General features: G+C 44.1%; 1 protein-coding gene across 1 annotated transcript in view; it reads right to left on the bottom strand.

Moving 5' to 3' along the window:
• Positions 1-25,461, bottom strand: part of FBXO41 (F-box protein 41) — a 209,458-nt gene extending 183,997 nt beyond the window's left edge. The window contains exons 1-2 of the mRNA XM_063925379.1: positions 25,137-25,461; positions 24,670-24,781 (exon numbers count right to left, since the gene is read on the bottom strand). The gene's annotated coding sequence lies outside the window, so the exon portion shown is untranslated. The remainder of the gene's footprint in view (positions 1-24,669; positions 24,782-25,136) is intronic.
• Positions 25,462-25,762: the final 301 nt, after the last annotated feature.

The following is a 25,762-nucleotide window of genomic DNA, read 5'->3' as shown; positions in this document are numbered from 1 at the left end:
CCAGTATACCCTCACCATGTTCCCCAGTATTGCACTATTCATTCCTAGCCTTATCACGCTTGTCATTCATATCACTACCTGCATTCCTCACCAGTATACCCTCACCATGTTCTCCAGTATTGCACTATTCATTCCTAGCCTTATCATGCTCATCATTCATATCACTACCTGCATTCCTCACTAGTATACCCTCACCATGTTCTCCAGTATTGCACTATTCATTCCTAGCCTTATCACGCTCATCATTCATATCACTACCTGCATTCCTCACCAGTATACCCTCACCATGTTCTCCAGTATTGCACTATTCATTCCTAGCCTTATCACGCTCATCATTCATATCACTACCTGCATTCCTCACCAGTATACCCTCACCATGTTCCCCAGTATTGCACTATTCATTCCTAGCCTTATCACACTCATCATTCATATCACTACCTGCATTCCTCACCAGTATACCCTCACCATGTTCTCCAGTATTGCACTATTCATTCCTAGCGTTATCACGCTCATCATTCATATCACTACCTGCATTCCTCACCAGTATACCCTCACCATGTTCCCCAGTATTGCACTATTCATTCCTAGCCTTATCACGCTCATCATTCATATCACTACCTGCATTCCTCACCAGTATACCCTCACCATGTTCTCCAGTATTGCACTATTCATTCCTAGCCTTATCACACTCATCATTCATATCACTACCTGCATTCCTCACCAGTATACCCTCACCATGTTCCCCAGTATTGCACTATTCATTCCTAGCCTTATCACGCTTGTCATTCATATCACTACCTGCATTCCTCACCAGTATACCCTCACCATGTTCTCCAGTATTGCACTATTCATTCCTAGCCTTATCATGCTCATCATTCATATCACTACCTGCATTCCTCACTAGTATACCCTCACCATGTTCTCCAGTATTGCACTATTCATTCCTAGCCTTATCACGCTCATCATTCATATCACTACCTGCATTCCTCACCAGTATACCCTCACCATGTTCTCCAGTATTGCACTATTCATTCCTAGCCTTATCACGCTCATCATTCATATCACTACCTGCATTCCTCACCAGTATACCCTCACCATGTTCTCCAGTATTGCACTATTCATTCCTAGCCTTATCACGCTCATCATTCATATCACTACCTGCATTCCTCACCAGTATACCCTCACCATGTTCTCCAGTATTGCACTATTCATTCCTAGCCTTATCACGCTCGTCATTCATATCACTACCTGCATTCCTCACCAGTATACCCTCACCATATTCCCCAGTATTGCACTATTCATTCCTAGCCTTATCACGCTCATCATTCATATCACTACCTGCATTCCTCACCAGTATACCCTCACCATGTTCCCCAGTATTGCACTATTCATTCCTAGCCTTATCACGCTCGTCATTCATATCACTACCTGCATTCCTCACCAGTATACCCTCACCATGTTCTCCAGTATTGCACTATTCATTCCTAGCCTTATCACGCTCATCATTCATATCACTACCTGCATTCTCCACCAGTATACCCTCACCATGTTCTCCAGTATTGCACTATTCATTCCTAGCCTTATCACGCTCGTCATTCATATCACTACCTGCATTCCTCACCAGTATACCCTCACCATGTTCTCCAATATTGCACTATTCATTCCTAGCCTTATCACGCTCATCATTCATATCACTACCTGCATTCCTCACCAGTATACCCTCACCATGTTCTCCAGTATTGCACTATTCATTCCTAGCCTTACCACACTCATCATTCATATCACTACCTGCATTCCTCACCAGTATACCCTCACCATGTTCCCCAGTATTGCACTATTCATTCCTAGCCTTACCACACTCATCATTCATATCACTACCTGCATTCCTCACCAGTATACCCTCACCATGTTCCCCAGTATTGCACTATTCATTCCTAGCCTTATCACGCTCATCATTCATATCACTACCTGCATTCCTCACCAGTATACCCTCACCATGTTCCCCAGTATTGCACTATTCATTCCTAGCCTTACCACACTCATCATTCATATCACTACCTGCATTCCTCACCAGTATACCCTCACCATGTTCCCCAGTACTGCAATATTCATTCCTAGCCTTATCACACTCATCATTCATATCACTACCTGCATTCCTCACCACTATACCCTCACCATGTTCTCCAGTATTGCACTATTCATTCCTAGCCTTATCACACTCATCATTCATATCACTACCTACATTCCTCACCAGTATACCCTCACCATGTTCCCCAGTATTGCACTATTAATTCCTAGCCTTATCACACTCATCATTCATATCATTACCTGCATTCCTCACCAGTATACCCTCACCATGTTCCCCAGTACTGCACTATTCATTCCTAGCCTTATCACGCTCGTCATTCATATCACTACCTGCATTCCTCACCAGTATACCCTCACCATGTTCTCCAGTATTGCACTATTCATTCCTAGCCTTATCACGCTCATCATTCATATCACTACCTGCATTCCTCACCAGTATACCCTCACCATGTTCTCCAGTATTGCACTATTCATTCCTAGCCTTATCACGCTCATCATTCATATCACTACCTGCATTCCTCACCAGTATACCCTCACCATGTTCTCCAGTATTGCACTATTCATTCCTAGCCTTATCACGCTTGTCATTCATATCACTACCTGCATTCCTCACCAGTATACCCTCACCATGTTCTCCAGTATTGCACTATTCATTCCTAGCCTTATCACGCTCATCATTCATATCACTACCTGCATTCCTCACCAGTATACCCTCACCATGTTCTCCAGTATTGCACTGTTCATTCCTAGCCTTATCACACTCATCATTCATATCACTACCTGCATTCCTCACCAGTATACCCTCACCATGTTCTCCAGTATTGCACTATTCATTCCTAGCCTTATCACACTCATCATTCATATCACTACCTGCATTCCTCACCAGTATACCCTCACCATGTTCTCCAGTATTGCACTATTCATTCCTAGCCTTATCGCACTCATCATTCATATCACTACCTGCATTCCTCACCAGTATACCCTCACCATGTTCCCCAGTATTGCACTATTCATTCCTAGCCTTATCACGCTCATCATTCATATCACTACCTGCATTCCTCGCCAGTATACCCTCACCATCTTCTCCAGTATTGCCCTATTCATTCCTAGCCTTATCACGCTCTTCATTCTTATCACTACCTGCATTCCTCACCAGTATACCCTCACCATGTTCTCCAGTATTGCACTATTCATTCCTAGCCTTATCACACTCATCATTCATATCACTACCTGCATTCCTCACCAGTATACCCTCACCATGTTCTCCAGTATTGCACTATTCATTCCTAGCCTTATCGCACTCATCATTCATATCACTACCTGCATTCCTCACCAGTATACCCTCACCATGTTCCCCAGTATTGCACTATTCATTCCTAGCCTTATCACGCTCATCATTCATATCACTACCTGCATTCCTCGCCAGTATACCCTCACCATGTTCTCCAGTATTGCCCTATTCATTCCTAGCCTTATCACGCTCTTCATTCATATCACTACCTGCACTCCTCACCAGTATACCCTCACCATGTTCCCCAGTATTGCACTATTCATTCCTAGCCTTATCACGCTCATCATTCATATCACTACCTGCATTCCTCACCAGTATACCCTCACCATGTTCCCCAGTATTGCACTATTCATTCCTAGCGTTATCACACTCATCATTCATATCACTACCTGCATTCCTCACCAGTATACCCTCACCATGTTCTCCAGTATTGCAGTATTCATTCCTAGCCTTATCACACTCATCATTCATATCACTACCTGCATTCCTCACCAGTATACCCTCACCATGTTCTCCAGTATTGCACTATTCATTCCTAGCCTTATCACGCTCATCATTCATATCACTACCTGCATTCCTCACCAGTATACCCTCACCATGTTCTCCAGTATTGCACTATTCATTCCTAGCGTTATCACGCTCATCATTCATATCACTACCTGCATTCCTCACCAGTATACCCTCACCATGTTCTCCAGTATTGCACTATTCATTCCTAGCCTTATCACACTCATCATTCATATCACTACCTGCATTCCTCACCAGTATACCCTCACCATGTTCTCCAGTACTGCACTATTCATTCCTAGCCTTATCACGCTCATCATTCATATCACTACCTGCATTCCTCACCAGTATACCCTCACCATGTTCTCCAGTGCTGCACTATTCATTCCTAGCCTTATCACACTCATCATTCATATCACTACCTGCATTCCTCACCAGTATACCCTCACCATGTTCTCCAGTATTGCACTATTCATTCCTAGCCTTATCACACTCATCATTCATATCACTAACTGCATTCCTCACCAGTATACCCTCACCATGTTCCCCAGTGCTGCACTATTCATTCCTAGCCTTATCACACTCATCATTCATATCACTACCTGCATTCCTCACCAGTATACCCTCACCATGTTCCCCAGTACTGCAATATTCATTCCTAGCCTTATCACACTCATCATTCATATCACTACCTGCATTCCTCACCAGTATACCCTCACCATGTTCTCCAGTATTGCACTATTCATTCCTAGCCTTATCACACTCATCATTCATATCACTACCTACATTCCTCACCAGTATACCCTCACCATGTTCTCCAGTATTGCACTATTCATTCCTAGCCTTATCACACTCATCATTCATATCACTACCTGCATTCCTCACCAGTATACCCTCACCATGTTCTCCAGTATTGCACTATTCATTCCTAGCCTTATCACACTCATCATTCATATCACTACCTGCACTCCTCACCAGTATACCCTCACCATGTTCTCCAGTATTGCACTATTCATTCCTAGCCTTATCACGCTCATCATTCATATCACTACCTGCATTCCTCACCAGTATACCCTCACCATGTTCCCCAGTATTGCACTATTCATTCCTAGCCTTATCACACTTGTCATTCATATCACTACCTGCATTCCTCACCAGTATACCCTCACCATGTTCCCCAGTATTGCACTATTCATTCCTAGCCTTATCACGCTTGTCATTCATATCACTACCTGCATTCCTCACCAGTATACCCTCACCATGTTCTCCAGTATTGCACTATTCATTCCTAGCCTTATCATGCTCATCATTCATATCACTACCTGCATTCCTCACTAGTATACCCTCACCATGTTCTCCAGTATTGCAGTATTCATTCCTAGCCTTATCACGCTCATCATTCATATCACTACCTGCATTCCTCACCAGTATACCCTCACCATGTTCTCCAGTATTGCACTATTCATTCCTAGCCTTATCACGCTCATCATTCATATCACTACCTGCATTCCTCACCAGTATACCCTCACCATGTTCCCCAGTATTGCACTATTCATTCCTAGCCTTATCACACTCATCATTCATATCACTACCTGCATTCCTCACCAGTATACCCTCACCATGTTCTCCAGTATTGCACTATTCATTCCTAGCGTTATCACGCTCATCATTCATATCACTACCTGCATTCCTCACCAGTATACCCTCACCATGTTCCCCAGTATTGCACTATTCATTCCTAGCCTTATCACGCTCATCATTCATATCACTACCTGCATTCCTCACCAGTATACCCTCACCATGTTCTCCAGTATTGCACTATTCATTCCTAGCCTTATCACACTCATCATTCATATCACTACCTGCATTCCTCACCAGTATACCCTCACCATGTTCCCCAGTATTGCACTATTCATTCCTAGCCTTATCACGCTTGTCATTCATATCACTACCTGCATTCCTCACCAGTATACCCTCACCATGTTCTCCAGTATTGCACTATTCATTCCTAGCCTTATCATGCTCATCATTCATATCACTACCTGCATTCCTCACTAGTATACCCTCACCATGTTCTCCAGTATTGCACTATTCATTCCTAGCCTTATCATGCTCATCATTCATATCACTACCTGCATTCCTCACCAGTATACCCTCACCATGTTCTCCAGTATTGCACTATTCATTCCTAGCCTTATCACGCTCATCATTCATATCACAACCTGCATTCCTCACCAGTATACCCTCACCATGTTCTCCAGTATTGCACTATTCATTCCTAGCCTTATCACGCTCATCATTCATATCACTACCTGCATTCCTCACCAGTATACCCTCACCATGTTCTCCAGTATTGCACTATTCATTCCTAGCCTTATCACGCTCGTCATTCATATCACTACCTGCATTCCTCACCAGTATACCCTCACCATATTCCCCAGTATTGCACTATTCATTCCTAGCCTTATCACGCTCATCATTCATATCACTACCTGCATTCCTCACCAGTATACCCTCACCATGTTCCCCAGTATTGCACTATTCATTCCTAGCCTTATCACGCTCGTCATTCATATCACTACCTGCATTCCTCACCAGTATACCCTCACCATGTTCTCCAGTATTGCACTATTCATTCCTAGCCTTATCACGCTCATCATTCATATCACTACCTGCATTCTCCACCAGTATACCCTCACCATGTTCTCCAGTATTGCACTATTCATTCCTAGCCTTATCACGCTCGTCATTCATATCACTACCTGCATTCCTCACCAGTATACCCTCACCATGTTCTCCAATATTGCACTATTCATTCCTAGCCTTATCACGCTCATCATTCATATCACTACCTGCATTCCTCACCAGTATACCCTCACCATGTTCTCCAGTATTGCACTATTCATTCCTAGCCTTACCACACTCATCATTCATATCACTACCTGCATTCCTCACCAGTATACCCTCACCATGTTCCCCAGTATTGCACTATTCATTCCTAGCCTTACCACACTCATCATTCATATCACTACCTGCATTCCTCACCAGTATACCCTCACCATGTTCCCCAGTATTGCACTATTCATTCCTAGCCTTATCACGCTCATCATTCATATCACTACCTGCATTCCTCACCAGTATACCCTCACCATGTTCCCCAGTATTGCACTATTAATTCCTAGCCTTATCACACTCATCATTCATATCATTACCTGCATTCCTCACCAGTATACCCTCACCATGTTCCCCAGTACTGCACTATTCATTCCTAGCCTTATCACGCTCGTCATTCATATCACTACCTGCATTCCTCACCAGTATACCCTCACCATGTTCTCCAGTATTGCACTATTCATTCCTAGCCTTATCACGCTCATCATTCATATCACTACCTGCATTCCTCACCAGTATACCCTCACCATGTTCTCCAGTATTGCACTATTCATTCCTAGCCTTATCACGCTCATCATTCATATCACTACCTGCATTCCTCACCAGTATACCCTCACCATGTTCTCCAGTATTGCACTATTCATTCCTAGCCTTATCACGCTTGTCATTCATATCACTACCTGCATTCCTCACCAGTATACCCTCACCATGTTCTCCAGTATTGCACTATTCATTCCTAGCCTTATCACGCTCATCATTCATATCACTACCTGCATTCCTCACCAGTATACCCTCACCATGTTCTCCAGTATTGCACTATTCATTCCTAGCCTTATCACACTCATCATTCATATCACTACCTGCATTCCTCACCAGTATACCCTCACCATGTTCTCCAGTATTGCACTATTCATTCCTAGCCTTATCACACTCATCATTCATATCACTACCTGCATTCCTCACCAGTATACCCTCACCATGTTCTCCAGTATTGCACTATTCATTCCTAGCCTTATCGCACTCATCATTCATATCACTACCTGCATTCCTCACCAGTATACCCTCACCATGTTCCCCAGTATTGCACTATTCATTCCTAGCCTTATCACGCTCATCATTCATATCACTACCTGCATTCCTCGCCAGTATACCCTCACCATGTTCTCCAGTATTGCCCTATTCATTCCTAGCCTTATCACGCTCTTCATTCTTATCACTACCTGCATTCCTCACCAGTATACCCTCACCATGTTCTCCAGTATTGCACTATTCATTCCTAGCCTTATCACACTCATCATTCATATCACTACCTGCATTCCTCACCAGTATACCCTCACCATGTTCTCCAGTATTGCACTATTCATTCCTAGCCTTATCGCACTCATCATTCATATCACTACCTGCATTCCTCACCAGTATACCCTCACCATGTTCCCCAGTATTGCACTATTCATTCCTAGCCTTATCACGCTCATCATTCATATCACTACCTGCATTCCTCGCCAGTATACCCTCACCATGTTCTCCAGTATTGCCCTATTCATTCCTAGCCTTATCACGCTCTTCATTCTTATCACTACCTGCATTCCTCACCAGTATACCCTCACCATGTTCTCCAGTATTGCACTATTCATTCCTAGCCTTATCACGCTCATCATTCATATCACTACCTGCATTCCTCACCAGTATACCCTCACCATGTTCCCCAGTATTGCACTATTCATTCCTAGCCTTATCACGCTCATCATTCATATCACTACCTGCATTCCTCACCAGTATACCCTCACCATGTTCTCCAGTATTGCTCTATTCATTCCTAGCCTTATCACGCTCATCATTCATATCACTACCTGCATTCCTCACCAGTATACCCTCACCATGTTCTCCAGTATTGCACTATTCATTCCTAGCGTTATCACGCTCATCATTCATATCACTACCTGCATTCCTCACCAGTATACCCTCACCATATTCCCCAGTATTGCACTATTCATTCCTAGCCTTATCACGCTCATCATTCATATCACTACCTGCATTCCTCACCAGTATACCCTCACCATGTTCTCCAGTATTGCACTATTCATTCCTAGCCTTATCACACTCATCATTCATATCACTACCTGCATTCCTCACCAGTATACCCTCACCATGTTCTCCAGTATTGCACTATTCATTCCTAGCTTTATCACGCTCATCATTCATATCACTACCTGCATTCCTCACCAGTATACCCTCACCATGTTCTCCAGTATTGCACTATTCATTCCTAGCCTTATCACGCTCATCATTCATATCACTACCTGCATTCCTCACCAGTATACCCTCACCATGTTCTCCAGTATTGCACTATTCATTCCTAGCCTTATCACGCTCATCATTCATATCACTACCTGCATTCCTCACCAGTATACCCTCACCATGTTCTCCAGTATTGCACTATTCATTCCTAGCTTTATCACGCTCATCATTCATATCACTACCTGCATTCCTCACCAGTATACCCTCACCATGTTCTCCAGTATTGCACTATTCATTCCTAGCCTTATCACGCTCATCATTCATGTCACTACCTGCATTCCTCACCAGTATACCCTCACCATGTTCTCCAGTACTGCACTATTCATTCCTAGCATTATCACGCTCATCATTCATATCACTACCTGCATTCCTCACCAGTATACCCTCACCATGTTCTCCAGTATTGCACTATTCATTCCTAGCCTTATCACGCTCATCATTCATATCACTACCTGCATTCCTCACCAGTATACCCTCACCATGTTCTCCAGTATTGCACTATTCATTCCTAGCCTTATCACGCTCATCATTCATATCACTACCTGCATTCCTCACCAGTATACCCTCACCATGTTCCCCAGTATTGCACTATTCATTCCTAGCGTTATCACACTCATCATTCATATCACTACCTGCATTCCTCACCAGTATACCCTCACCATGTTCTCCAGTATTGCACTATTCATTCCTAGCGTTATCACACTCATCATTCATATCACTACCTGCATTCCTCACCAGTATACCCTCACCATGTTCTCCAGTATTGCACTATTCATTCCTAGCCTTATCACACTCATCATTCATATCACTACCTGCATTCCTCACCAGTATAACCTCACCATGTTCCCCAGTATTGCACTATTCATTCCTAGCCTTATCACACTCATCATTCATATCACTACCTGCATTCCTCACCAGTATACCCTCACCATGTTCTCCAGTATTGCACTATTCATTCCTAGCCTTATCACACTCATCATTCATATCACTACCTGCATTCCTCACCAGTATACCCTCACCATGTTCCCCAGTATTGCAATATTCATTCCTAGCCTTATCACACTCATCATTCATATCACTACCTGCATTCCTCACCAGTATACCCTCACCATGTTCTCCAGTATTGCACTATTCATTCCTAGCCTTATCACACTCATCATTCATATCACTACCTGCATTCCTCACCAGTATACCCTCACCATGTTCTCCAGTATTGCACTATTCATTCCTAGCCTTATCACACTCATCATTCATATCACTACCTGCATTCCTCACCAGTATACCCTCACCATGTTCTCCAGTACTGCACTATTCATTCCTAGCCTTATCACACTCATCATTCATATCACTACCTGCATTCCTCACCAGTATACCCTCACCATGTTCTCCAGTATTGCACTATTCATTCCTAGCGTTATCACACTCATCATTCATATCACTACCTGCATTCCTCACCAGTATACCCTCACCATGTTCTCCAGTATTGCACTATTCATTCCTAGCCTTATCACACTCATCATTCATATCACTACCTGCATTCCTCACGAGTATACCCTCACCATGTTCTCCAGTATTGCACTATTCATTCCTAGCCTTATCACACTCATCATTCATATCACTACCTGCATTCCTCACCAGTATACCCTCACCATGTTCTCCAGTATTGCACTATTCATTCCTAGCGTTATCACAATCATCATTCATATCACTACCTGCATTCCTCACCAGTATACCCTCACCATGTTCCCCAGTACTGCACTATTCATTCCTAGCCTTATCACACTCATCATTCATATCACTACCTGCATTCCTCACCAGTATACCCTCACCATGTTCCCCAGTATTGCACTATTCATTCCTAGTTTTATCACGCTCATCATTCATATCACTACCTGCATTCCTCACCAGTATACCCTCACCATGTTCTCCAGTATTGCACTATTCATTCCTAGCCTTATCACGCTCATCATTCATATCACTACCTGCATTCCTCACCAGTATACCCTCACCATGTTCTCCAGTATTGCACTATTCATTCCTAGCGTTATCACAATCATCATTCATATCACTACCTGCATTCCTCACCAGTATACCCTCACCATGTTCCCCAGTACTGCACTATTCATTCCTAGCCTTATCACACTCATCATTCATATCACTACCTGCATTCCTCACCAGTATACCCTCACCATGTTCCCCAGTATTGCACTATTCATTCCTAGTTTTATCGCGCTCATCATTCATATCACTACCTGGATTCCTCACCAGTATACCCTCACCATGTTTTCCAGTATTGCATTATTCATTCCTAGCCTTATCACGCTCATCATTCATATCACTACCTGCATTCCTCACCAGTATACCCTCACTATGTTCTCCAGTATTGCACTATTCATTCCTAGCATTATCACACTCATCATTCATATCACTACCTGCATTCCTCACCAGTATACCCTCACCATGTTCTCCAGTATTGCATTATGCATTCCTAGCCTTATCACGCTCATCATTCATATCACTACCTGCATTCCTCACCAGTATACCCTCACCATGTTCCCCAGTATTGCACTATTCATTCCTAGCCTTATCACGCTCATCATTCATATCACTACCTGCATTCCTCACCAGTATACCCTCACCATGTTCCCCAGTATTGCACTATTCATTCCTAGTTTTATCGCGCTCATCATTCATATCACTACCTGGATTCCTCACCAGTATACCCTCACCATGTTTTCCAGTATTGCATTATTCATTCCTAGCCTTATCACGCTCATCATTCATATCACTACCTGCATTCCTCACCAGTATACCCTCACTATGTTCTCCAGTATTGCACTATTCATTCCTAGCATTATCACACTCATCATTCATATCACTACCTGCATTCCTCACCAGTATACCCTCACCATGTTCTCCAGTATTGCATTATGCATTCCTAGCCTTATCACGCTCATCATTCATATCACTACCTGCATTCCTCACCAGTATACCCTCACCATGTTCCCCAGTATTGCACTATTCATTCCTAGCCTTATCACGCTCATCATTCATATCACTACCTGCATTCCTCACCAGTATACCCTCACCATGTTCTCCAGTATTGCTCTATTCATTCCTAGCCTTATCACGCTCTTCATTCTTATCACTACCTGCATTCCTCACCAGTATACCCTCACCATGTTCTCCAGTATTGCACTATTCATTCCTAGCCTTATCACGCTCATCATTCATATCACTACCTGCATTCCTCACCAGTATACCCTCACCATGTTCCCCAGTATTGCACTATTCATTCCTAGCCTTATCACGCTCATCATTCATATCACTACCTGCATTCCTCACCAGTATACCCTCACCATGTTCTCCAGTATTGCTCTATTCATTCCTAGCCTTATCACGCTCATCATTCATATCACTACCTGCATTCCTCACCAGTATACCCTCACCATGTTCTCCAGTATTGCACTATTCATTCCTAGCGTTATCACGCTCATCATTCATATCACTACCTGCATTCCTCACCAGTATACCCTCACCATATTCCCCAGTATTGCACTATTCATTCCTAGCCTTATCACGCTCATCATTCATATCACTACCTGCATTCCTCACCAGTATACCCTCACCATGTTCTCCAGTATTGCACTATTCATTCCTAGCCTTATCACACTCATCATTCATATCACTACCTGCATTCCTCACCAGTATACCCTCACCATGTTCTCCAGTATTGCACTATTCATTCCTAGCTTTATCACGCTCATCATTCATATCACTACCTGCATTCCTCACCAGTATACCCTCACCATGTTCTCCAGTATTGCACTATTCATTCCTAGCCTTATCACGCTCATCATTCATATCACTACCTGCATTCCTCACCAGTATACCCTCACCATGTTCTCCAGTATTGCACTATTCATTCCTAGCCTTATCACGCTCATCATTCATATCACTACCTGCATTCCTCACCAGTATACCCTCACCATGTTCTCCAGTATTGCACTATTCATTCCTAGCTTTATCACGCTCATCATTCATATCACTACCTGCATTCCTCACCAGTATACCCTCACCATGTTCTCCAGTATTGCACTATTCATTCCTAGCCTTATCACGCTCATCATTCATGTCACTACCTGCATTCCTCACCAGTATACCCTCACCATGTTCTCCAGTACTGCACTATTCATTCCTAGCATTATCACGCTCATCATTCATATCACTACCTGCATTCCTCACCAGTATACCCTCACCATGTTCTCCAGTATTGCACTATTCATTCCTAGCCTTATCACGCTCATCATTCATATCACTACCTGCATTCCTCACCAGTATACCCTCACCATGTTCTCCAGTATTGCACTATTCATTCCTAGCCTTATCACGCTCATCATTCATATCACTACCTGCATTCCTCACCAGTATACCCTCACCATGTTCCCCAGTATTGCACTATTCATTCCTAGCGTTATCACACTCATCATTCATATCACTACCTGCATTCCTCACCAGTATACCCTCACCATGTTCTCCAGTATTGCACTATTCATTCCTAGCGTTATCACACTCATCATTCATATCACTACCTGCATTCCTCACCAGTATACCCTCACCATGTTCTCCAGTATTGCACTATTCATTCCTAGCCTTATCACACTCATCATTCATATCACTACCTGCATTCCTCACCAGTATAACCTCACCATGTTCCCCAGTATTGCACTATTCATTCCTAGCCTTATCACACTCATCATTCATATCACTACCTGCATTCCTCACCAGTATACCCTCACCATGTTCTCCAGTATTGCACTATTCATTCCTAGCCTTATCACACTCATCATTCATATCACTACCTGCATTCCTCACCAGTATACCCTCACCATGTTCCCCAGTATTGCAATATTCATTCCTAGCCTTATCACACTCATCATTCATATCACTACCTGCATTCCTCACCAGTATACCCTCACCATGTTCTCCAGTATTGCACTATTCATTCCTAGCCTTATCACACTCATCATTCATATCACTACCTGCATTCCTCACCAGTATACCCTCACCATGTTCTCCAGTATTGCACTATTCATTCCTAGCCTTATCACACTCATCATTCATATCACTACCTGCATTCCTCACCAGTATACCCTCACCATGTTCTCCAGTACTGCACTATTCATTCCTAGCCTTATCACACTCATCATTCATATCACTACCTGCATTCCTCACCAGTATACCCTCACCATGTTCTCCAGTATTGCACTATTCATTCCTAGCGTTATCACACTCATCATTCATATCACTACCTGCATTCCTCACCAGTATACCCTCACCATGTTCTCCAGTATTGCACTATTCATTCCTAGCCTTATCACACTCATCATTCATATCACTACCTGCATTCCTCACGAGTATACCCTCACCATGTTCTCCAGTATTGCACTATTCATTCCTAGCCTTATCACACTCATCATTCATATCACTACCTGCATTCCTCACCAGTATACCCTCACCATGTTCTCCAGTATTGCACTATTCATTCCTAGCGTTATCACAATCATCATTCATATCACTACCTGCATTCCTCACCAGTATACCCTCACCATGTTCCCCAGTACTGCACTATTCATTCCTAGCCTTATCACACTCATCATTCATATCACTACCTGCATTCCTCACCAGTATACCCTCACCATGTTCCCCAGTATTGCACTATTCATTCCTAGTTTTATCACGCTCATCATTCATATCACTACCTGCATTCCTCACCAGTATACCCTCACCATGTTCTCCAGTATTGCACTATTCATTCCTAGCCTTATCACGCTCATCATTCATATCACTACCTGCATTCCTCACCAGTATACCCTCACCATGTTCTCCAGTATTGCACTATTCATTCCTAGCGTTATCACAATCATCATTCATATCACTACCTGCATTCCTCACCAGTATACCCTCACCATGTTCCCCAGTACTGCACTATTCATTCCTAGCCTTATCACACTCATCATTCATATCACTACCTGCATTCCTCACCAGTATACCCTCACCATGTTCCCCAGTATTGCACTATTCATTCCTAGTTTTATCGCGCTCATCATTCATATCACTACCTGGATTCCTCACCAGTATACCCTCACCATGTTTTCCAGTATTGCATTATTCATTCCTAGCCTTATCACGCTCATCATTCATATCACTACCTGCATTCCTCACCAGTATACCCTCACTATGTTCTCCAGTATTGCACTATTCATTCCTAGCATTATCACACTCATCATTCATATCACTACCTGCATTCCTCACCAGTATACCCTCACCATGTTCTCCAGTATTGCATTATGCATTCCTAGCCTTATCACGCTCATCATTCATATCACTACCTGCATTCCTCACCAGTATACCCTCACCATGTTCTCCAGTATTGCACTATTCATTCCTAGCCTTATCACACTCATCATTCATATCACTACCTGCATTCCTCACCAGTATACCCTCACCATGTTCTCCAGTATTGCACTATTCATTACTAGCATTATCACACTCATCATTCATATCACTACCTGCATTCCTCACCAGTATACCCTCACCATGTTCTCCAGTACTGCACTATTCATTCCTAGCCTTATCACGCTCATCATTCATATCACTACCTGGATTCCTCACCAGTATACCCTCACCATGTTCTCCAGTACTGCACTATTCATTCCTAGCCTTATCACGCTCATCATTCATATCACTACCTGGATTCCTCACCAGTATACCCTCACCATGTTCCCCAGTATTGCACTATTCATTCCTAGCCTTATCACACTCATCATTCATATCACTACCTGCATTCCTCACCAGTATACCCTCACCATGTTCCCCAGTATTACACTATTCATTCCTAGCCTTATCACACTCATCATTCATATCACTACCTGCATTCCTCACCAGTATACCCTCACCATGTTTTCCAGTATTGCATTATTCATTCCTAGCCTTATCACGCTCATCATTCATATCACTACCTGCATTCCTCACCAGTATACCCTCACTATGTTCTCCAGTATTGCACTATTCATTCCTAGCATTATCACACTCATCATTCATATCACTACCTGCATTCCTCACCAGTATACCCTCACCATGTTCTCCAGTATTGCATTATGCATTCCTAGCCTTATCACGCTCATCATTCATATCACTACCTGCATTCCTCACCAGTATACCCTCACCATGTTCTCCAGTATTGCACTATTCATTCCTAGCCTTATCACACTCATCATTCATATCACTACCTGCATTCCTCACCAGTATACCCTCACCATGTTCTCCAGTATTGCATTATGCATTCCTAGCCTTATCACGCTCATCATTCATATCACTACCTGCATTCCTCACCAGTATACCCTCACCATGTTCTCCAGTATTGCACTATTCATTCCTAGCATTATCACACTCATCATTCATATCACTACCTGCATTCCTCACCAGTATACCCTCACCATGTTCTCCAGTATTGCACTATTCATTCCTAGCCTTATCACACTCATCATTCATATCACTACCTGCATTCCTCACCAGTATACCCTCACCATGTTCTCCAGTATTGCACTATTCATTCCTAGCCTTATCACACTCATCATTCATATCACTACCTGCATTCCTCACCAGTATACCCTCACCATGTTCTCCAGTACTGCACTATTCATTCCTAGCCTTATCACGCTCATCATTCATATCACTACCTGCATTCCTCACCAGTATACCCTCACCATGTTCTCCAGTACTGCACTATTCATTCCTAGCCTAATCACACTCATCATTCATATCACTACCTGCATTCCTCACCAGTATACCCTCACCATGTTCTCCAGTACTGCACTATTCATTCCTAGCCTTATCACACTCATCATTCATATCACTACCTGCATTCCTCACCAGTATACCCTCACCATGTTCCCCAGTATTGCACTATTCATTCCTAGCCTTATCACACTCATCATTCATATCACTACCTGCATTCCTCACCAGTATACCCTCACCATGTTCTCCAGTATTGCATTATGCATTCCTAGCCTTATCACGCTCATCATTCATATCACTACCTGCATTCCTCACCAGTATACCCTCACCATGTTCTCCAGTATTGCACTATTCATTCCTAGCATTATCACACTCATCATTCATATCACTACCTGCATTCCTCACCAGTATACCCTCACCATGTTCTCCAGTATTGCACTATTCATTCCTAGCCTTATCACACTCATCATTCATATCACTACCTGCATTCCTCACCAGTATACCCTCACCATGTTCTCCAGTATTGCACTATTCATTCCTAGCCTTATCACACTCATCATTCATATCACTACCTGCATTCCTCACCAGTATACCCTCACCATGTTCTCCAGTACTGCACTATTCATTCCTAGCCTTATCACGCTCATCATTCATATCACTACCTGCATTCCTCACCAGTATACCCTCACCATGTTCTCCAGTACTGCACTATTCATTCCTAGCCTAATCACACTCATCATTCATATCACTACCTGCATTCCTCACCAGTATACCCTCACCATGTTCTCCAGTACTGCACTATTCATTCCTAGCCTTATCACACTCATCATTCATATCACTACCTGCATTCCTCACCAGTATACCCTCACCATGTTCCCCAGTATTGCACTATTCATTCCTAGCCTTATCACACTCATCATTCATATCACTACCTGCATTCCTCACCAGTATACCCTCACCATGTTCTCCAGTATTGCACTATTCATTCCTAGCATTATCACGCTCATCATTCTTATCACTACCTGCATTCCTCACCAGTATACCCTCACCATGTTCTCCAGTATTGCACTATTCATTCCTAGCCTTATCACGCTCATCATTCATATCACTACCTGCATTCCTCACCAGTATACCCTCACCATGTTCTCCAGTATTGCACTATTCATTCCTAGCATTATCACACTCATCATTCATATCACTACCTGCATTCCTCACCAGTATACCCTCACTATGTTCTCCAGTATTGCACTATTCATTCCTAGCATTATCACGCTCTTCATTCATATCACTACCTGCATTCCTCACCAGTATACCCTCACCATGTTCTCCAGTACTGCACTATTCATTCCTAGCGTTATCACGCTCATCATTCATATCACTACCTGCATTCCTCACCAGTATACCCTCACCATGTTCTCCAGTATTGCACTATTCATTCCTAGCGTTATCACACTCATCATTCATATCACTACCTGCATTCCTCACCAGTATACCCTCACCATGTTCTCCAGTATTGCACTATTCATTCCTAGCGTTATCACACTCATCATTCATATCACTACCTGCATTCCTCACCAGTATACCCTCACCATGTTCCCCAGTATTGCACTATTCATTCCTAGCATTATCACACTCATCATTCATATCACTACCTGCATTCCTCACCAGTATACCCTCACCATGTTCTCCAGTATTGCACTATTCATTCCTAGCCTTATCACGCTCATCATTCATATCACTACCTGCATTCCTCACCAGTATACCCTCACCATGTTCTCCAGTACTGCACTATTCATTCCTAGCCTAATCACACTCATCATTCATATCACTACCTGCATTCCTCGCCAGTATACCCTCACCATGTTCTCCAGTATTGCACTATTCATTCCTAGCATTATCACACTCATCATTCATATCACTACCTGCATTCCTCACCAGTGTACCCTCACCATGTTCTCCAGTATTGCACTATTCATTCCTAGCCTTATCACGCTCATCATTCATATCACTACCTGCATTCCTCACCAGTATACCCTCACCATGTTCTCCAGTACTGCACTATTCATTCCTAGCCTAATCACACTCATCATTCATATCACTACCTGCATTCCTCACCAGTATACCCTCACCATGTTCTCCAGTACTGCACTATTCATTCCTAGCATTATCACGCTCATCATTCATATCACTACCTGCATTCCTCACCAGTATACCCTCACCATGTTCTCCAGTATTGCACTATTCATTCCTAGCGTTATCACACTCATCATTCATATCACTACCTGCATTCCTCACCAGTATACCCTCACCATGTTCCCCAGTATTGCACTATTCATTCCTAGCATTATCACACTCATCATTCATATCACTACCTGCATTCCTCACCAGTATACCCTCACCATGTTCTCCAGTATTGCACTATTCATTCCTAGCATTATCACACTCATCATTCATATCACTACCTGCATTCCTCACCAGTATACCCTCACCATGTTCTCCAGTATTGCACTATTCATTCCTAGCCTTATCACGCTTATCATTCATATCACTACCTGCATTCCTCACCAGTATACCCTCACCATGTTCTCCAGTATTACACTATTCATTCCTAGCCTTATCACACTCATCATTCATATCACTACCTGCATTCCTCACCAGTATACCCTCACCATGTTCTCCAGTATTGCACTATTCATTCCTAGCCTTATCACGCTCATCATTCATATCACTACCTGCATTCCTCACCAGTATACCCTCACCATGTTCTCCAGTACTGCACTATTCATTCCTAGCGTTATCACACTCATCATTCATATCACTACCTGCATTCCTCACCAGTATACCCTCACCATGTTCTCCAGTATTGCACTATTCATTCCTAGCCTTATCACACTGATCATTCATATCACTACCTGCATTCCTCACCAGTATACCCTCACCATGTTCTCCAGTATTGCACTATTCATTCCTAGCCTTATCACACTCATCATTCATATCACTACCTGCATTCCTCACCAGTATACCCTCACCATGTTCTCTAGTATTGCACTATTCATTCCTAGCCTAATCACGCTCATCATTCATATCACTACCTGCATTCCTCACCAGTATACCCTCACCATGTTCTCCAGTATTGCACTATTCATTCCTAGCCTTATCACACTCATCATTCATATCACTACCTGCATTCCTCACCAGTATACCCTCACCATGTTCCCCAGTATTGCACTATTCATTCCTAGCCTTATCACACTCATCATTCATATCACTACCTGCATTCCTCACCAGTATACCCTCACCATGTTCTCCAGTATTGCACTATTCATTCCTAGCCTTATCACACTCATCATTCATATCACTACCTGCATTCCTCACCAGTATACCCTCACCATGTTCTCCAGTATTGCACTATTCATTCCTAGCGTTATCACGCTCCTCATTCATTTATTAGTAACAATTATGTCTATGGGGGTAATTCTGAGTTGATTGCAGCAGGATTTTTGTTAGCAGTTGGGCAAAACCATGTGCACTGCAGGGGGGCAGATGTAACATGTGCAGAGAGAGTTAGATTTAGGTGGGTTATTTTGTTTCTGTGCAGGGCAAATACTGGCTGCTTTATTTTTACACTGCAATTTAGATTTCAGATTGAACACACCTCACCCAAATCTAACTCTCTCTGCACATGTTATATCTGCGCCCCCTGCAGTGCACATGGTTTTGCCCAACTGCTAACAAAAATCCTGCTGCGATCAACTCTGAATTACTCCCCATAGCACCAGCATATTCACTTACAATTGGGAATAAAACAGTAATAAAACATGACCTGGTAATAACAGACAGACAGAGAGGTCGGAGGGCCCTGCTCGGATGGCAGGTTCACATTCTATAAGGAAATAGGAGTGTGATACACAAGGATAGGTGATACATATTGCATATTGGTCCAGCCAGGTTGAGAAGGACGTAGGTGGGTTGTATGAACCAGTCACGCAGCAATGTTGGCCTATAGTTAGCAGGATGAGAAAATGTAGAAAGAGAACCTATGTAATGTTATGTGGGGACTGTATAGAGGAGAGGTAACGGGGTAGGATAGTGTATGGAGGTTATGTGGAGACTGTATAGGGGGAGGTAATGGGGTAGGATAGTGTATGGAGGTTATGTGGAGACTATAGGGGGAGGTAATGGGGTAGGATAGTGTATGGAGGTTATGTGGAGACTGTATAGGGGGGAGGTAATGGGGTAGGATAGTGTATGGGGGTTATGTGGAGACTGTATAGAGGGGAGGTAATGGGGTAGGATAGTGTATGGAGGTTACGTGGTGACTGTATAGGGGGGAGGTAATGAGGTAGGATAGTGTATGGGGGTTATGTGGAGACTGTATAGAGGGGAGGTAATGGGGTAGGATAGTGTATGGAGGTTATGTGGAGACTGTATAGGGTGGAGGTAATGGGGTAGGATAGTGTATGGAGGTTATGTGGGGACTGTATAGAGGGGGTTAATGGGGTAGGCTAGTGTATGGAGGTTATGTGGGGACTGTATAGAGGGGAGGTAATGGGGTAGGATAGTGTATGGAGGTTATGTGGGGACTGTATAGAGGGGAGGTAATGGGGTAGGATAGTGTATGGAGGTTATGTGGGGACTGTATAGAGGGGAGGTAATGGGGTAGGATAGTGTATGGAGGTTATGTGGGGACTGTATAGAGGGGAGGTAATGGGGTAGGATAGTGTATGGAGGTTATGTGGGGACTGTACAGAGGGGAGGTAAAGGGGTAGGATAGAGTATGGAGGTTATATGGGGACTGTATAGAGGGGAGGTAATGGGGTAGGATAGTGTATGGAGGTTATGTGGGGACTGTATAGAGGGGAGGTAATGGGGTAGTATGGTGTATAGAGGTTATGTGGGGACTGTATAGAGGGGAGGTAATGGGGTAGGATAGTGTATAGAGGTTATGTGGGGACTGTATAGAGGAGAGGTAATGGGGTAGGATAGTGTATGGAGGTTATGTGGGGACTGTATAGAGGGGAGGTAATGGGGTAGGCTAGTGTATGGAGGTTATGTGGAGACTGTATAGGGGGGAGGTAATGGGGTAGGCTAGTGTATGGAGGTTATGTGGAGACTGTATAGGGGGGAGGTAATGGGGTAGGATAGTGTATGGAGGTTATATGGTAGGATAGTGTATGGAGGTTATGTGGGGACTGTATAGAGGGGAGGTAATGGGGTAGGTTAGTGTATGGAGATTATGTGGGGACTGTATAGAGGGGAGGTAATGGGGTAGGCTAGTGTATGGAGGTTATGTGGAGACTGTATAGGGGGGAGGTAATGGGGTAGGCTAGTGTATGGAGGTTATGTGGAGACTGTATAGAGAGGGGTAATGGGGTAGGATAGTGTATGGGGGTTATGTGGAGACTGTATAGGGGGAGGTAATGGGGTAGGATAGTGTATGGGGGTTATGTGGAGACTGTATAGGGGGAGGTAATGGGGTAGAATAGTGTATGGGGGTTATGTGGAGACTGTATAGGGGGAGTTAATGGGGTAGGATAGTGTATGGAGGTTATGTGGAGACTGTATAGGGGGAGGTAATGGGGTAGGATAGTGTATGGAGGTTATGTGAGGACTGTATAGAGGGGAGGTAATGGGGTAGGATAGTGTATGGGGGTTATGTGGCGACTGTATAGAGGGGAGGTAATGGGGTAGGATAGTGTATGGAGGTTATGTGGAGACTGTATAGGGGGGAGGTAATGGGGTAGGATGGGTTCAGAATGAGTTACCGATTAATGGGATGCCTCCTAACCCCCACCTTTTCCCTACCCTAATCCTCCCTTGTGTGTGCCAAACCCTAACCCTCCGTACCTGGTCCCTAACCTTCCCATCCCTGCACCCTAACCCTATCCCCCCTTGTGCTGCCTAAACCTAACCCCCACCCCCCGTGTGCGCAGCAGGACGGAAGCACATCCCACTGTCCGAACGATCGGGATGCGATTGGTTGTTGGTATTTTCACACCGGCATTCGTCCCGGGTTTATGTCCTCCCTCGGGATCCCATTCGTCGGGAAGCTATCCACTTCCCTGTAGGATATCTTATGGAGGTTATGTGGATGGTCCTGCAATATGATAAGCTGCCTAATACAGGTGAGTTATCAAGGAACACTGGAAGGTTTGGAGACTAGAGGAAAGTCTTATTGTGCGTGGGAGGACATTCCACAGAGTGGGTGCAACCCAAAAATAGTCCTGTAGCTCTGACTGTGGGCAGGTAATGCGTGTGGGTGAGACACAGATCTTGTGCAGAGCGGAAAGGTCACGCTAGGAGATATTTTTAAATGAATGTTAGGGTAGTTTGGTTAATAGTCTTATGTGTAAGTAAAAATATTTCATATAGATTCTGGTATAACACAGGTAACCAAAGGAGGGACAGATAGAGCAGTGGAAGGTGATCATTTTACAGAGCAGAACGGCCTCACAGCTGCATTCATTCTAAATAGTCTGTGGATGGATATGAGATAGATAGATAGTGTGGGAGGTAGATAGATAGAAAGACAGATAGATAGATAGATAGATAGATAGATAGATAGATAGATAGATAGATAGATAGATAGATAGATAGATAGATAGATAGATAGATAGATAGATAGATAGATAGATACTGTAGGTAGATAGATAGATAGATAGATAGATAGATAGATAGATAGATAGATAGATAGATAGATAGATAGATAGATAGATAGATGATAGATAGATAACAGATAAACAGATAGATAGATAGATAGATAGATAGATAGATAGATAGATAGATAGATAGACAGACATGAGATAGATAGATAGATAGATAGATAGATAGATAGATAGATAGATAGATAGATAGATGAGACAGAAGCTAGATCTGATACATCTGATCACACACAGGCAGAAATGAGAGAATAATAACATGTGAATAATGGATATATCAGGCACCCCTTGATCAGGGGATAGAAGATGACTTGTGGGATTATTAGCAGGCAGCAGTGTGTTATATCACCCGTCAGTCACAATCTGATGTTACAATGTGTTTCATTTTGTACCGAAACATTTGCTCATGTGGGACTCATACAATTCAGTCTGGATGGAAATATGCAATGAGCAATATGCATAGAATTAGATCTGATTAAATGGAAAATGCTTTCCTTAGCACAGCTCCATTATAACATGGCACATTTATACACTAGTCCTCCATACAATAAGGCTGCTGTATGTATGTGGGGTCATCTCACAATCCTCTGCAGACAGCCTATCAATTCCCAGGAGCATCCCGGAAAATTGTGCAATGTGATGGTACTGGGGGCGATGGCATGATGGAAGATCCATAGATCCATAGATCTCTGGCATATAATATTCCCATGCTTTGCAGAAGCCCATACCCACGGAGGATGTATGCAGACTCCAGCTATAGTGCTGATCTGTACAGCAACCCATGTATCCTATATACAGCATTTCAGTGATCCTACATGCAAATACCACCATGGTCTCCAATGCAGCCACCCCCTGATGTCTTATATTCCAGTAACCCATATGTATATGCATTATATACAGTATATATATATATACACACACACACATCTCCCAGCCACCCCGCAGTCCCTATCTGTCATCACAGCACCGCATTATACAGGGAGATGCCATTCCCAGACCATGGCATGCTGCTCCTCCTGAGGATGCCATGTCGGCTCCACCATTGCCGTCTGCTGACACAGGGTGCCGTGCAATCATTGCTGCAGACCTTGCCAGGACCCCCCCTCCCCCTGATCAGCCATAAGTGTCACCTACCTCCAGCATGGTCCTCTGATGCTGCAGTGTGATGGATGCTGCAGGTCTCCCTCTCTCTGTCACTGCCAGCGGTGCATTATACAGGAACAGCTGCCCCCAGTGACCCTCAGCCCTGGAAAGGAGGACAGGTGCAGGGTGTGAGTGTGCATCCTCTACACTGCTGCTGCAGAGACCCCCGCATGCCCACTAGGCTGGCACCCTGAGGGGGAGGGGGAATGCAAAGCAGTCCCCGGGTACAGTCAGTGTGCCAATGAGAGGGCACCAGTGTGAGTGCCCAGTGCCAGCTGCCCCTTACTGAGGGGAAATGCATGGGGCACCCAGATCTGCAGGCTATTGCAGGGTCTCCTCCCCCCTCTCCCTCTCTCTCTGTGCCTCTCACCAGGCTGGCACTGGCATGTGCCCTGTGGTTACCCCAGCCCTGGCAGCCCCCTCCCTCCTCAGATGCCCGCAGTGCCTCCTGCACTCACCTCTGAGATGCTGCTGCCGCTGCCGCTGCCCAGATGTGTGCACTAAGGCACCGTCAGCCAAGCGCCCCTCCCGCCTCAATCCCGGTGCTCGCAGCTTCACCCCCTCCTCTGCCCCCCGGTGTGACAGGAACCGTCTTGTACACAGCCAGCCCGGCTACCACGGACAGCCGGCGTCAGCTGTGGGGGAGGGCGGCGTGTGCGTTTATTGCAGCCGCGGTGTATTGGCTGACGGTCCCCCCAGCCGCTTCTCCCTGCACTGAGCCTGTATCTGGGCTATACAGTAATGAAATGCTCTATCTGTGGCCATTATACAGCTCTGCCTCCACTATGTGCATTAGAGTACCTCCAGCTATAGAATAATCATCCCCCAGCAGCAGCTGCCTGGGGCAGACACTTCATTACTGCCTCCCTCACACTTCATTATTACTGCCTCCCTCACTGTTACTACCCACAGAGCCCATCCATCACCTGGTAACCAGGGGCTGCATGGCAAGTGACCAGCACTGAGAGCCTGCACAGCACTGGGTACATCAGCAGCACAGCATCAGGGGGCAACAAGGGTGTGAGCCCGAAGAGCTTGCACTCCACCTGATAAGCCACATTGCACACCTGTGTTGTACATAGCA

This window comes from Pseudophryne corroboree, chromosome 1 (genome assembly GCF_028390025.1).
Source record: "Pseudophryne corroboree isolate aPseCor3 chromosome 1, aPseCor3.hap2, whole genome shotgun sequence".
NCBI lineage: Eukaryota > Metazoa > Chordata > Amphibia > Anura > Myobatrachidae > Pseudophryne > Pseudophryne corroboree.
The sequence above is the reverse complement of the archived record's forward strand: the minus strand, read 5'-3'. Positions and strand labels throughout refer to the sequence as shown.